At 45.1% G+C, this 13,376-nt stretch overlaps 1 protein-coding gene across 1 annotated transcript in view; it reads right to left on the reverse strand.

Annotated features, from left to right (window-relative positions):
- KLF3 (KLF transcription factor 3) overlaps nt 1–1,740 on the reverse strand; it is a 33,280-nt gene extending 31,540 nt beyond the window's left edge. Inside the window, exon 1 of the mRNA XM_065877688.1 lies at nt 1,331–1,740. The gene's annotated coding sequence lies outside the window, so the exon portion shown is untranslated. The remainder of the gene's footprint in view (nt 1–1,330) is intronic.
- Between the last annotated feature and the right edge of the window lie 11,636 nt (nt 1,741–13,376).

Consider the following 13,376-nt stretch of genomic DNA (forward strand, 5'->3'; position numbering starts at 1 on the left):
CAAAACTGTTCTGTGGAATAACCTATAGTGAACAACTGCCCTATTCCCCACTTGATTTTGCTTAATAATTAGATACTAAATCTAAATGAAGTCAGAATACTACTTCATACTTTCCTCCATATACTAGATTCTTGTGAGAATATATACATTTAAGTGTCTTGGATGACATTAATGGAAAAATACATTGAGTAAAAAAAACATTCAGTGTAAAATGTTTATTTTAGTGAAATACAAGAAGGTGAGCAATTACCAATTTCCGTTTAACCTGACTTTAAAAAAAAGTCCCATTCACACGTTCTTCATCTAGTATTATTGTATATTGCTGTAAAATTTAAAGCAGCGTAGAGTGTTCTCTCTTTTATCTGCCAAAGAAGTAGCTATGACAATTCCAGGTATTGTCTGCCATCTCCAAAAAAGCCACTCGGAAAGGTAGTCCCAAGGGTGCGGGTCCAGGGATCCGTCCCTCAGTCCCCACCCGGCTCGGGTCCCTAACACTGCGGGCAGTTGACTAAGGCGTTCTCCGCCTCCAGCCACGCTGCAATCCTTGCTCCAGACACTGCGGCAGGTTTTCCTTGCACCGGAGGAGGACTCTCCAAACCCGGCCAGCTCTTTCTCCTGCCCTCGGGAATCCAGACGCCCTGGCAGCTCCTGGGCTCCAGCACCGAGACTGGGATGTTTGCCTTCACTCCCAATCGCCCCAAGTTTCTTCCCAGAAGGCCCGCGAAGCTGCTCCAAGTTTGCTCCGCCGGCGGGTGAGCGACAGCACGCCCCGTCCGAGGAGGGGGGCTGCTGGGGGCGCAGGCGGAGGGCGGGGAGGTGGAGGGGGAGAGCGCGGGGGGTGGGGGAACAGGAGGGGGAGGAGCGGGAGCGCGCGGCCTCTGCGCTACCTTTCTCCAAACAACGTTGCCACACGCGGAGGGAACTGAGATTTCTGGGTCTTTGGAGGGAATCGCGGGCGGGCGGGCGGGCGGGCGGCTGTCGGGGGACCACACAGGTGAGCCCCCGCCCGCGCCCTAACTGGGGCCGCGGCAGGCGCCGCCAGCCTCGTTCCCCGCACCCGCCGATCCGCACGGTGGCTCTTCCCAATCCCACACTTTCCACCGCTGAACCCGGGGGCCCCCTCCTCCTCGCCTCCTCCTCCACCCCAACCCCCGGCTGCCTGGAGCTGTTGCACTTTCCCAAGCCCAGGAGCGCCCCAACCTCCGCGCTGCACCCCCAACCCATTCGCTGCGCGCCCCCCCTTGGGGGGAAAAAAAGGAAACCGGACGAGCCGAAAAGGGGGGCAGCGGGAGTCGGGGCGAGAAGGAAAGGTGAGGGAGAGGGGACTTACTTTTCGAGGCGCGGTGCTGAGCGCTGCAGGCGAGAAATAAAGGCCCGGATCCGGGCTGCCTGGAAACCCGTGGATGCAGTGGTGTCAGCGCTCCAGTCCCGGCGGCTTTGGCGGTGGCGGCCGCAGGGGACGGGGACTGGCGCGCGTGCGGCGGGCGCGGCTCGGCTCGGCTCGGCGGGCGCTCGCGCTGCGCTCCAGCTCGGGCCCCGGCTCCGCGCGGCTCCGCTCCTGGCTCCCCTCTGGCTCCTGGCACCAACTCCGGGCAGTCACATGACGCCGGCGCCGCTCGCTCTGCGAGCCTCCCAGGGCTGGCGGGGTAAGTAGAGGCTGGGACCCGGGGTGGGAGGGTCAGGGAGGGGAGAGGGAGCCGCCGCGGCCGCCCGGGCTGGGCGGGTCCCCACCCACTTGGGTGGAGGCAGCCGCCGGAGGGGTCGGTCGAGTCACTAGCGCAAACACGCACCCCGCCCTGCGCCCTTCCCCCGCCACCCTCGCCTCCCGCGCCGCCTCCGCCCCGCCCCGCCCAGTCACCCGGGGACGGCCTGACAGACACTCATTATTCCCCGGAGCCGGGCGCCGCCCCTCCTGCCCAACCTGTCCCGCGAGGCGCGGTGCGGCCGTGGGGCTGGGCGTGCGCGGCCTCCGCCCTCCGCCCGGCCCTGCGCCCCCGCCCTGGAGCCCCCGCCCCAAAGTCCCCTCCCTGTAGCCCTCCGCCCGGGAGCCCGCGGCCCCGCCCGGCCCGGACCCGCCGCCGCGCCGCCGCCCGAGCCCGGGGGGAAGGAAGGGCGGCGCTGGCCGCTCCGGGCGTCACAGCGCTGCAGCCCGCTGCGCCGCTTCCAAAACACACAGCCGGGCTCGCGGGCGAGCCGAGGCGGGGGACCCGGGACGGTCGGGGCCATCAATCAGCCGGCTCCGGCGGGAAGGGCGGCCCCGGGGCGTGGCGGGAAGGGCTGGGCCCCGCGCCCAGCGCGGCCCCTCCTGGTCCCAGCGCAGACAACTCTTAAAGAAAAAGCAGAAAAAGGCACCGCTGGTAAAGCAGCGGGTGGACGGGGGCGGATTCGGGAGAGAAAGCGCGGCGAGGAAAGGGAGGGCAGTTAGGGTGACTTAAACCCTAAAATGGTCCGGAGTTTCCAAGGTCGTTAGCCATCCTCTGGCGCGCTTTCTTTGTGCCCGGGGGCGCCGGGGCCCCCTTGTCGCCCGCTCCACGGGGGTGCGGCCCGGCAGGGCGGTGCCCCCACCTCCCGGGACTTTTCTCTGAAGGCCGGGAGACCCTCGAACAAACTTCCCACGGCCGGGCCTGCCGCTGGAGCGTAACGGCGACGGGCGCAGCGGCATTTGCTCAGCCAGGCCTGTCGGAAAACTTGGCAAAGTTCGGTCCAGATCCTCCCGCCCAGAGGGAGAACTCGGGGCGAGCTGAGGGCTCGCAGCGGCGACCTTTCCTTTCGTGTCGCCTCCCTGGGACCGAGCGCGAGCGTCCTCGGGGGAGTTCACAGGAGCCGGGAGGCGGAAACTCGCCTTCTGTCCCAGCCAGGCCCCTGGAAGGACTTTGGAGAGCTTGGTACCCAAGTTTAATGCTTTTCGAGTTTCTTTTTCAGCAGTACTAATGTAATAAAGAATGCAATAAAGAGAACAAAGGACAAATTGGTTCAATTGTTTTAGTCTTGTGCACTGTTTTAAAATGCCCCAGCTGCAGTCTATGGCTTGTTATTGCTTCAAGATGTTTTAAAGTCCCTTTAAGTTCACTATTCTCTCTTTGATGCTTCATCCAGGCATGGTACTACTTAAAACGTAGAGATAGAGTATATTCGGAGCCCCGGCATGTAACTACACAATATTATAAAATTAGTACCGGGAAACCTCAAATAGTGAAATTGCTTGTTGTAAAAAAAAAAATGCATATACATAAAAGACCACGTGGAAAACACCCAGAATGGACACCGGTTTATGTGCCATCATACTGTCCCAGAAGATTAATCTTTAAAATGTAAAGGGATGAGGTTGTTTGTTTGTTTGTTTGTTTTAGTGAATAAAGACAAATACAATGGAAAAAGTTGGATTCGGGTCAATTACTAATTGCAACCCGTTGATCACTGACACCGTTAAATGTCTGATTAGACGACTTAGATTTGTACTAGCTGAGAAAAAACAACAACATATTAGTGATGACTGGTGAAATTGTTTTGCATTTCTGTGCCTCTCTCATAGTGGGGTCTCAAAAACTACAGGCTTCACTCAGGGGACACAGAGTAATGAAAACCTGAAGAGAAGATTGAAGTAGGTCTATCCGATAGGGAGGGGCTTTGATATGAAAGATGCGGGAGGGAGGAGAGAAGTCATAAAAAAGATTAATTAATGAACACAACTGTGTTCAGTGCCCTGTGGGAGGCAGCTCAACATAACTTGTCCAAAAATGAATCCATCCAGTGAAGGACACCACCATCCCTCCAGGTGCCCCAACCAGAACTGCCTGAAGTCATCCTTAACTCCTCCCCCCTCCTTCGCTGGTCACAGTCCTGTGGTTCACTGAATCCCTGACCTCCTCAATCAACACCCACTCCTTGGCCACCACCCTGGCCCAGCCTATTGCCACAGTGTCTTGTTGGTCATCCTGTTTGCAGCGTGGCTGAAGTGTGGGTAAGGGATTGGAGCAAAGGATTAAGAATGCCTTTTTCTAAAATGCAAACCTAAACATGTCAAACCCTTCAATGGCTTCTCTCTGGATAAAGTCCAAGAGTTTAGCCCCAATGTTGACCTGGCCTTCACCTGTCATTATAAACTCATCTCTACCTGTGCTCCCCTCCCACTCTTTTCTCCAGCAACAATGAGCTTCTTTCCTTTGCTTTCCTCCAACTCTCTGTCTCCACCTCTGGCCCTTTGCACACGCTCATTTTTCTAGATGGACTAGCCTCCTTGGCTTTCTCCCCAACTCCTGACCTCCACTCTCATGTCCCTAAATTCTATTCATCCTTTAAATGACATCTTCAATGAAATTTATCTTTTCTTACTACCATCCCTCACCCCACCTTTGGATGAGTGGAGGTGCTCCTTCTTGGTACCCTGATAGCACCCAGGCTTCACCTCTTATTATTCTTTCTTGTAATTGACTCTTTACCTCTCTCTATGTCACTAAAATAGAAACTCTGTGAGGGCACGGACCTTGTCTTTTTAGCAAAATTGTATCCTTATGGCTCAGATGTTCAATGAATGTTTGTAAAATGAGTAAGTGTGAACTATGAATTGAGAAGAAGTCATTTAGACCAAAAAGATGAGAGGGGGCTTCAGGGTGGCAAGTGGCCATGAACTGTACCTTTGAAATAGTGAGGCAGAGGGAAGAAGGAGTTCCCCTCACTGTTTTCAAGGAGGTGGTACAAAGTGGTGTCTAGGTCTTCTTTTTATTCCTAATACTAGTACAATGCCTGGCACAAGCTTTGGTCCTGGATAAATCCATATATCCTGGGTAAATGAAATATCTCAAGCTTGGTCCTTCCAGTAGCTGCTTCACTGCTGCTCTTTGAGGATAGCAGGCTAGTCTGGTTTAGGTTTGGGGCAGCATGTGCTCAGGGAAGGGTACTCCTCCCTGGAGCCATCATCATTCCTCCCAACCAATCATTGCAATCGTTTTTGCTGGTGAGTGGAGAGAACCATATCTATGTGACCTGGTTCTGGCCAGTGGGACCTGTAGGGAAGTGTGCTGGGGCTTATGGAAAATGTTTCTTCCTGATGAAAGGAAACTCTTGTAAGGATAAACCCCCAGACCTGCTTTGGAAGTTATGTGAGGGTGTGATGCTTGAAGCTATGGCAGCCATCTTGTAGTCATGAGGGGAAAGCAAGATTTCGGATTTCCATACAGATAGTTCTTTTTTTCAACATTAGTTTTCAGATCAAATATTACATCTTTAGGAATGACCACACAATCTAAAATATCCCTCCCTTCCTCATTCAATGTCTAGTTCTCCTTGCTTTTTTTTTTAACCTTTTCTCCCCATTATAACCTGGGCTCCATGAGAGCAAGGACACTGTCTTCCTCATTCCTTTTTGAATTATGGCTTTTTCCGGGTATATGCCCAGGAGTGGGATTGCTGGCTCATATGATAGTTCCATTTTTAGTTTTCGAAGGAACCTCCATACTGTTCTCCATAGTGGCTCCACCAATTTACATTCCCACCAATAGTGTAGGAGGGTTTCCTTTTCTCTGCATCCTCTTGTCCTCTTCAATGCTGTTTCCCAAACTCCTGGAACAGTGTCTGGCAGATATAAGTTGTTCCAAAAATATTTGTTGATTAACAGATGACAACTAAACAGTAACACTGTGTTGAGATTGATTCAGAGCCTAGTGGATACAAGCCACTATAAACCTCCACTTTCTCTTTCAGGGCTTATATCACAGTTAGTTCCGTTTCAGGCAATCCCTTTCTGATACACAGACACATATTCTTGAGATTCTTTCTTCCTCCTCCACTCTTTTTCAGAGTTTTTCCATTCTTTCCCCAGGAAAGTTTCTCCTCCTTGTGTGATGATGGACTGAGTTATGAAGGCAGAAAATTGTCACGTGCTTGTGAAATTATGATCAACACAGACACATCTACCCTAAAGGGAAATGTATGTGTTTTTTTCTCCTTTCTTTTTCTTCTAGCTTTATTGAGATGTTATTGATCTATAACATATGTAATTTTAAGGGGTACAATATGATGATTAGATACACATATATATTGCAAAATGATGACCACAATAAAGTTAGTTAACACCTCCATCCCCTCACGTAATTACTTTTTTTTTTCTGGCGGTCATAAAATTTAAGATCTACTCTTAACAACTTCTTTCAAGTATAGAATACAATTTGTTTATTATATACACGATGCTGTACATTAGATTCCCAGACCTTATTCATCTTCTAGCTGGAAGTTTGTATCCTTTGACCAGCTTCTCCCCATTTCCCTCACCTCCCAGTTTCAGGCAACCACCATTCTACTGTTTCTATGAATTTGGCTTTTTCAGATTTCACATGTAAGTGAGACCATACAGTATTTGTCTTTCTCTGTCTGACATTTCACTTAGGATAATGCCCTTGAAGTCCATCCATGTTGTTGCAAAAGGCAGGATTTCCTTCTTTTTTAATGGCTGAGTGATAGTCCAGTGTGTGCGTGTGTGTGAGTGTGTGTGTATCACATTTTCTTTACCCATTCATCTGTTGATGGACACTTGGGTTGTTTCCATACCTTGCCTATTATAAATAATGCAGCAATGAACATGGGAGTACAAATACCTCTTTGAGATAGTGATTTCATTTCCTTTGGATATGTACCCAGAAATGAGATTGCTGTATAATATGGTCGTTCTATCTTTAGTTTTCTGAGGAACCTCCACACTGATTTCCATAGTGGCTGTGTCAATTTATATTCTCAAGAAGAGTACACAAGGGTTCCCTTTTCTCTAATCCTCACCAACACTTGTTATTCTTGTGTTTTTGATAATAGCCATTCTAGCAGGTGTGAGGTGGTATCTCACTGTGATTTTGATTTGCAGTTCCCTGATGATTAGTGATGTCAAGCACCTTTTCATGCACTTGTTGGCCATTTGTATGTCCCCTTTGGAAAAAATGTTTATTTAAGTACTTTGCCCATTTTTAAAACTATTTTTTGTTTGTTTTTGTTTTTTACTGTCGAGTTATATGAGTTCCTTATTCAATTTGGATATTAACCCCTCATCAAATAGATGGTTTGCAAATATTTTCTCCCCTTCCATAGGTTGCTTTTTCATTTTGTTGATGGTTTCCTTTGCTGTGTGGAAGCCTTTTAGTTTGATGTAATCCCACTTGTTAATTTTTTCTTTTGTTCTTTGCGCTTTTGGTGTCATAGCCAAAAAATTGTTGCCAAGACCAACGTCAAGGAGATTTTTCCTCATGTTTTCTTTTAGTAGTTTTATATTTTTATGTCTTACATTTAAGTCTTTAATCCATTCAGAGTTAACTTTTGTGTGTAGTGTAAGATAGGGGTCCAGTCTATTCTTTTGCATGTGAATATCCAGTTTTCCTAATACCATTTTTATTAAAGAGACTGTCATTTTCCCACTGAGTATTCTTGACTCCTTTATCAAATATCACTGTCTATCTACATGTGGATTTATTTCTGGGCTCTCAATTCTGTTCCATTGTTCTATGTGTCTGTTTCTATGCTGGTACCGTACTGTTTTGATTATTATAGCTTTGTAACATAGTTTTGAAATCAGGAATTGTGATGCCTCCAACTTTACTCTTTCTCAGAATTGCAAAGCCACATGTTTTGAAGTAAAATTAGAAATGCTAGACTAAGGGTCACCCATCTCAAAAGCATTACAAAGGGTGCAGAGATTCTCTTTAGCATCTCTACAAGTTTTCACTAATATTATCCATCCATCCATCCAACCAACCATCCAATTTAGGATTGCCAGGAAATACTGAGGTTGAGTTAGGTGACCATGACTTTTAATAAAGATCAAAATGGTATGTGTCCTGCACACCCAACCCAGGAGCTCTCATTATTTCTAATGCAGGTGGACAATTGAAATTGTCCTGGATTATGTTTGACAGAACAATGCAATTGAAGGACAGTAGTACAAAAATAGTTGAAATGTTGGATATTGGAATCCGAGCTGGAGAGCTAAAACAGAAGGATACTCTAAAGATCTGGGCAAAGGATCAGTGAACTGGACATTTCAAGTAGGTCGGAGAATGGGTGTGTTGGGAATAATGTAATGAATGACCTGGAAGGTTAGAAGGTGAGTTCCCAGAGAGTGGGGATATATGAGTTTAACATTTAAAGGTGATGCATGCTATCCCCAGGGGTAGCATGGTTCAGGGTCTGCCTGTGGGAGTGGGAGAAGAGATGGGTGGAGAATATCCCTGAAAATGAGGAGACGAAGGAACAGAACGAATGGGGTATTAAATGTGGTTCCATGTGGATGCTGAAATTACTCATAATTTTGTCCAGATTGGGGAATCAAGAGTAAGACCTAGGTCCTCAGGCCACATCTTGATTTCCCAAGAGACAGGTGAATGATAGCAACCAGGAGAGAATGATTAGATATATCCTCCTTTTTGTATAGTGAAATCTGCTTTCCTTAAATCATGATTATTCGAGTTAAAAATAATCACTTGTATTTGGTTGTTTTTATTGGTTATTGTACTAGTAAAATATATCAATAGTTTTATTTTCTACTTTTTATTGCAAATATACTATTTCTGCTTTGCTGAGTGTTCAGATTGGCTTTGGGGGACTTATCAGGGATCTTAAACATTATTTATAACATTTATTTCAAAGGGAAATGAATTGTAATTCCCAAATCAATGACCTACACATATAAAAATGGAGAATGTAACTTATTTCTAAGTTGTAACTTATTTCTAAGAGAATGGGAGACCCACAAAGTAAGATAAACTACTTCCCATCTTTCAGCTTGTTTTGGAATGAGCCTTACTCGTTATGTTTCCAAACCTCTCCTCTATATTATGGAAAATTTATTGGCATTCAAATCCTGGATTTGGGTTAGTTTGGTAAGTACTGGTTGAATATTTGCTATAGGTCTGGGGTGGGTGTAGGAGTGCAAGAAATATGTATATGATCCCTGTGTTCAAGAGATTTGAAAGAATATATATATATTCTTAATTAATTATTACACAATGCAGAATATAATGAGCCAAATTTAGAAAAGAACCCTTATATGGGTGTTAAAAGGATAAAAAGGTAAACTGATTCATCCAAAAACTACGAGTATTTTTGTGCAGTTTGGGCCTTGTCTTCAAGGAGCTTATAGGTTTGCAAAAGAAATCACATTGGTCAGGAAAATCCCCAAAATCTTCATGGAGGAGGTGATAAACAGTGACAGAACTTCACTGCTGGAGGGAGAGGGGGCTCCACACTGCATTTTGGAGTCTGGAGAGGTGCCCAGGGGCCCAGGATTTGGTGGTGGAGGGGTGGTGGGTGGGGTGGATGAACCACGTGGTGTAAGGCAAGCTAGGAAGGGTCAGCTGAGGCTGTGCTGGGGGGGAAAATGCAATGCCAAAGAGATGCAATTTTTTCCAGCAGACTTTGGGAAACCGTGGAAGGTTTCTGAACAAGTGAGATGCATGATAGCATATAAAATGACATTAAATATAACTCTAATGGAAAGTTCCACCAGTGCAGTGCAGGAGGCAGCAACTATGGCGCGTGTGCCGTGGGGAGAAATACATATATATGTGTGTGTGCGCACACCATCTCTTTCACTCTAAACACACACACACACACACTCACACATCTTCCCTCTTCAGTAACTAAGCCAGCAGAGAGATGTTGTGCGAATTATACTCTAGGGAAGTGGCCTTGCTGCCTTCCTTTTTCAGCCGATTCCAAGTGTGTTGCATGCTTACCTCCAAATCCTGAACTGTGACATGTGAAGCGTTTCCCTCTGTGTAAAAGCCCAGTTGCACCAGTTTCCCTGGTACTTACTGGGGAAGAAGGCTTCAACTTTCATTCCTTAGCTTTCCAATCTGGCAAGCCTGTCCACGCTCACAAGTGCCTTACAAGTTTGCTGATACGTCTAGAAAAATAATAAGCATATGGTGGGATCACATGAACAGTAGAGAATTCTTCATTGCCCTTGTAATAGAAAAAGATTTGCTAACAGCAGACAATATTGAAATCATAATAATGTAATAGCAAAGTGATAAGAGTGAAGGTGATTTTTTTTTTTTTTTTGCCATTCAATGCTCTTATGTGCCTTTTTTTCTTTAGTGGGCATATATTACTTTTGTTATAAGAAGTGTGCTTCTTTAAATAGCTAAGAAAGTAATGTGCACGCTGTGTGTAATTAAATGTAGGGCCTGAAGCACAGTTTTACAAGGTGGCCCCTTGAAGGCACCCGGAGTCAGAGGTGTTGTTCTGCGCCTGTGAGTTTTGAGGTGGGGGGGGCGTATGGGGGGCTGTGGGTGGAAAGGGAGGGGCTCTAGGAGGTGAGGTCGCGGGACAGGGTGACCATCTTCCTTTATTGACTGTTTGGCTTTTTAACTGCTGCTTGAATCTGTGCACGTTCTTGGAACTGAGATTCTTCCTCAAAATAGCGTGTATTTGCTTTAAAAGCGACTCCAAAGAGAAAAAGTTAAAAAACAAAACAAAACCGAAAAACCAGAAAACCCAGCACACTGGACTGAATAGAGCCAAAGTTCCTATTTCTCAAGAGACAGAAATATACTTCCCCGAGCACAAGGTCCACTCACCCTCTCCCCGTGGTCTTTCGCCAGGATCTGTTGATTCAACGGGAAACAGGAGTGTCAGCAGTTGTGCTGAATGTGAATATGTGGGAGATTACCTTCGCCTCCCCAAGCACCATTAATACAGGGGGGCTTGTCGTCCCAGCCAGCAGGGGCTAGCTTCTCTCAGGTTTCTTTAAGCTACATTTGTTTGTCTGTTATTATTCTTAAAGTTTTCTGGGTAACTATAAGCAACAGACCTTGTTAGTTCCTCTTCAGATTGCCCACTACTCCCCACCCTTATTTCTCACCTCCTGGCATCCTGTTTGTCTCCCTGACTCTGTCCCCCAGCCCATCCCCACCCCAACTCAGCTACCGGCCCTTTTAGCCATGTTTTTCTTCCCTTGGTTAGTTACTTTTAAATTTCTATTTTTATGTGTTCTCATACCAAAGAAGGCACGGCATATATTCAATTTTTAATTCACTGACTTGTGCTTTCTTCTATCATGAATACCTCTAAATTATGTCTCAGTGTGTATTCTAGTGTTTGTCTCCCTCCACCCCTTTTCTTGAAGACACTGTATTTTCAGGAGGGGATAAAAAGGAAATATGGGGGAACTTTGAACTATGTACAATACTTTTTGGGTGATCTTTGCCTATTTAAAGTTACTCAGTTATGTTATGGACAAGAAAGATCTACAATGTATACTGTGTTTATGCTATCAGTATAATCTTTAGTTTATTAGATTTTAAAGAATATTTTAGCCAGTCAGCACTTTTACATGAGCTGTTTAGACTTACATTTCAATTTTGTTCATTATCGTTGCAAATGGATCTATTACTTAATGAACATTATGGATTCTAGCACCTCTTAAGTTTAGCAGGTTTATGAGAAATATTTAAAAAATTTTTTGGAATACCATCATAAAAGAAGTCATCAGTACCACTGAATATACAATTCTGCCTAGTAGTCACAGTATCTTCATAGAAAATTCACTTTCTAAAAAAAAAAGAGGGAAACACTTTCAAAACTCATTGAATACAATTTTTGCTACACAGTAATTTATGGAACCAATTTCCTTTTCTGTGCTGGAGATAAGAAATATAAAGATTCAGAAGAAGCTGAAATTAACAACGGTGGACTCCTAAACTCATTCCGCTTAGTATTTTGTGGCTGTCAGAAAAATGAAGATTTCCCCCAGATTCACACAAGTTTTTCTCCTTTCCCATATGTGTGTTTACTTGGCACAATTTTCAAATAAAATTCACTGTATTTCACTTAGTCCTGAGAAGATGAGGGCATTTTAGAGAAGTTCCTAAGATTCAGGAGGATACAGGAAAGGTCTTTTTTTTATATATATGTAATTTGGCTGCTTTGGGTCTTCCTTGCTCCGCGTGGGCTTTCTCTAGTTGCAGTGAGCAGGGGCTACTCTTCGTTTGGTGTGCAGGCTTCTCATTGCGGTGGCTTCTCTTGTTGCCCAGGCTCCAGGCACGCGGGCTTCAGTAGTCGCAGCACATGGGCTCAGGAGTCGCGGCATGCGGGCCCTAGAGCGTGCGGGCTTCAGTGGTTGCGTAGTGTGGGCTCAATAGTTGTGGCACACGGGCTTAGTTGCTCCGCGGCATGTGGGCTCTTCCCGGACCAGGGATCGAACCCTTGTCCTCTGACTAGGCAGGCAGATTCTTAACCACTGCGCCACCAGAAATTCCCAGGAAATGTCTTGATGAGGATTTATTTACCATGTTTCAGGAGAGATACTGTTGGTAGAATCTGTTTGCTTTCCCTCACCAAATATCTCGAGGTGTTCCCCATTCTGCTGCATTTGAAAGAACCTTTCCAAAGTCCAGTCCTTGATACTTTGCGGTTTTGATTAGGTGGTAGTGCTATCAAATGAGTAGTGCTATTTGTATGACAAAATTTGTCATACTTCTTAATGTATTCCCTTTGACTTTCTTCTGTACTTGAAGGAAAAGTACATTTAAATTCTTTAAAAAAAAAGAGTTAATTTAATCTAGACCATTTGGTACAGATGACCTGACAAAGATGTATTGTCTAATTCAGACACAGTGATTGCTATGCCTGATGCCCTCCCTAATAACACTGTTGATTATGTTATTTCAATTCTAGATAGCAATCTTTCTATTCTATAGTCTTTAGAAACTAAAGAAGGAAGGCAAAGTTTGTTTATCTTATTTTAAAGAAAACCTTTCCTGTATCATTTTTTTAAATAAAATGTGTATAATTCAAATTTTCTTTTTGAATCTAAAAAAGGCATCTTTCAAAAATTAAAGAAAAATTGCTTTTATCAGTAGAATTACCTCCCTCCTCAGCTCCCCGTGCAGTTTATACTTCTAGTTAGCTTGCACTCCAGTAGTTATTTGTAAGCTGATTGGGGTAAGGGCTTTATCTTTTTTATAGTTCCTGTCTCAACTCTTTATACTTAATGGACAATTCTATATTATTCCAACAACTAATTTCCTTGACCACGTAAATGATCTTTTCCATTTGAATTTCTTTATCTATAAAAGGATGTCCACAGTCTGATTTATGTAGTATTGATTTGTATTTTGATATTTTATACCTTATTCCGTATCACTTGCTTTAGTATTTCTGAGTTATACTCCTGAAAATATAAACTTTACTCAAAATATGTTATTAGAGTCTAATTTCCCAAGGGGAATATTATAATTAAATATTTTATTCAAACTATTATCAATAAAAATTCCATTCAACATGTCCTCTTACATCACATAAAAATGGAGAGAAAGTTAGACTGGGGATTCAATGAGGAGCACATTAAAATAGTCAAAGACGGTGATATCCACACTTACCTGTGAGGTTAGGACCCT

The sequence above is a fragment of the Phocoena phocoena genome, chromosome 5 (assembly GCF_963924675.1).
Source record: "Phocoena phocoena chromosome 5, mPhoPho1.1, whole genome shotgun sequence".
NCBI lineage: Eukaryota > Metazoa > Chordata > Mammalia > Artiodactyla > Phocoenidae > Phocoena > Phocoena phocoena.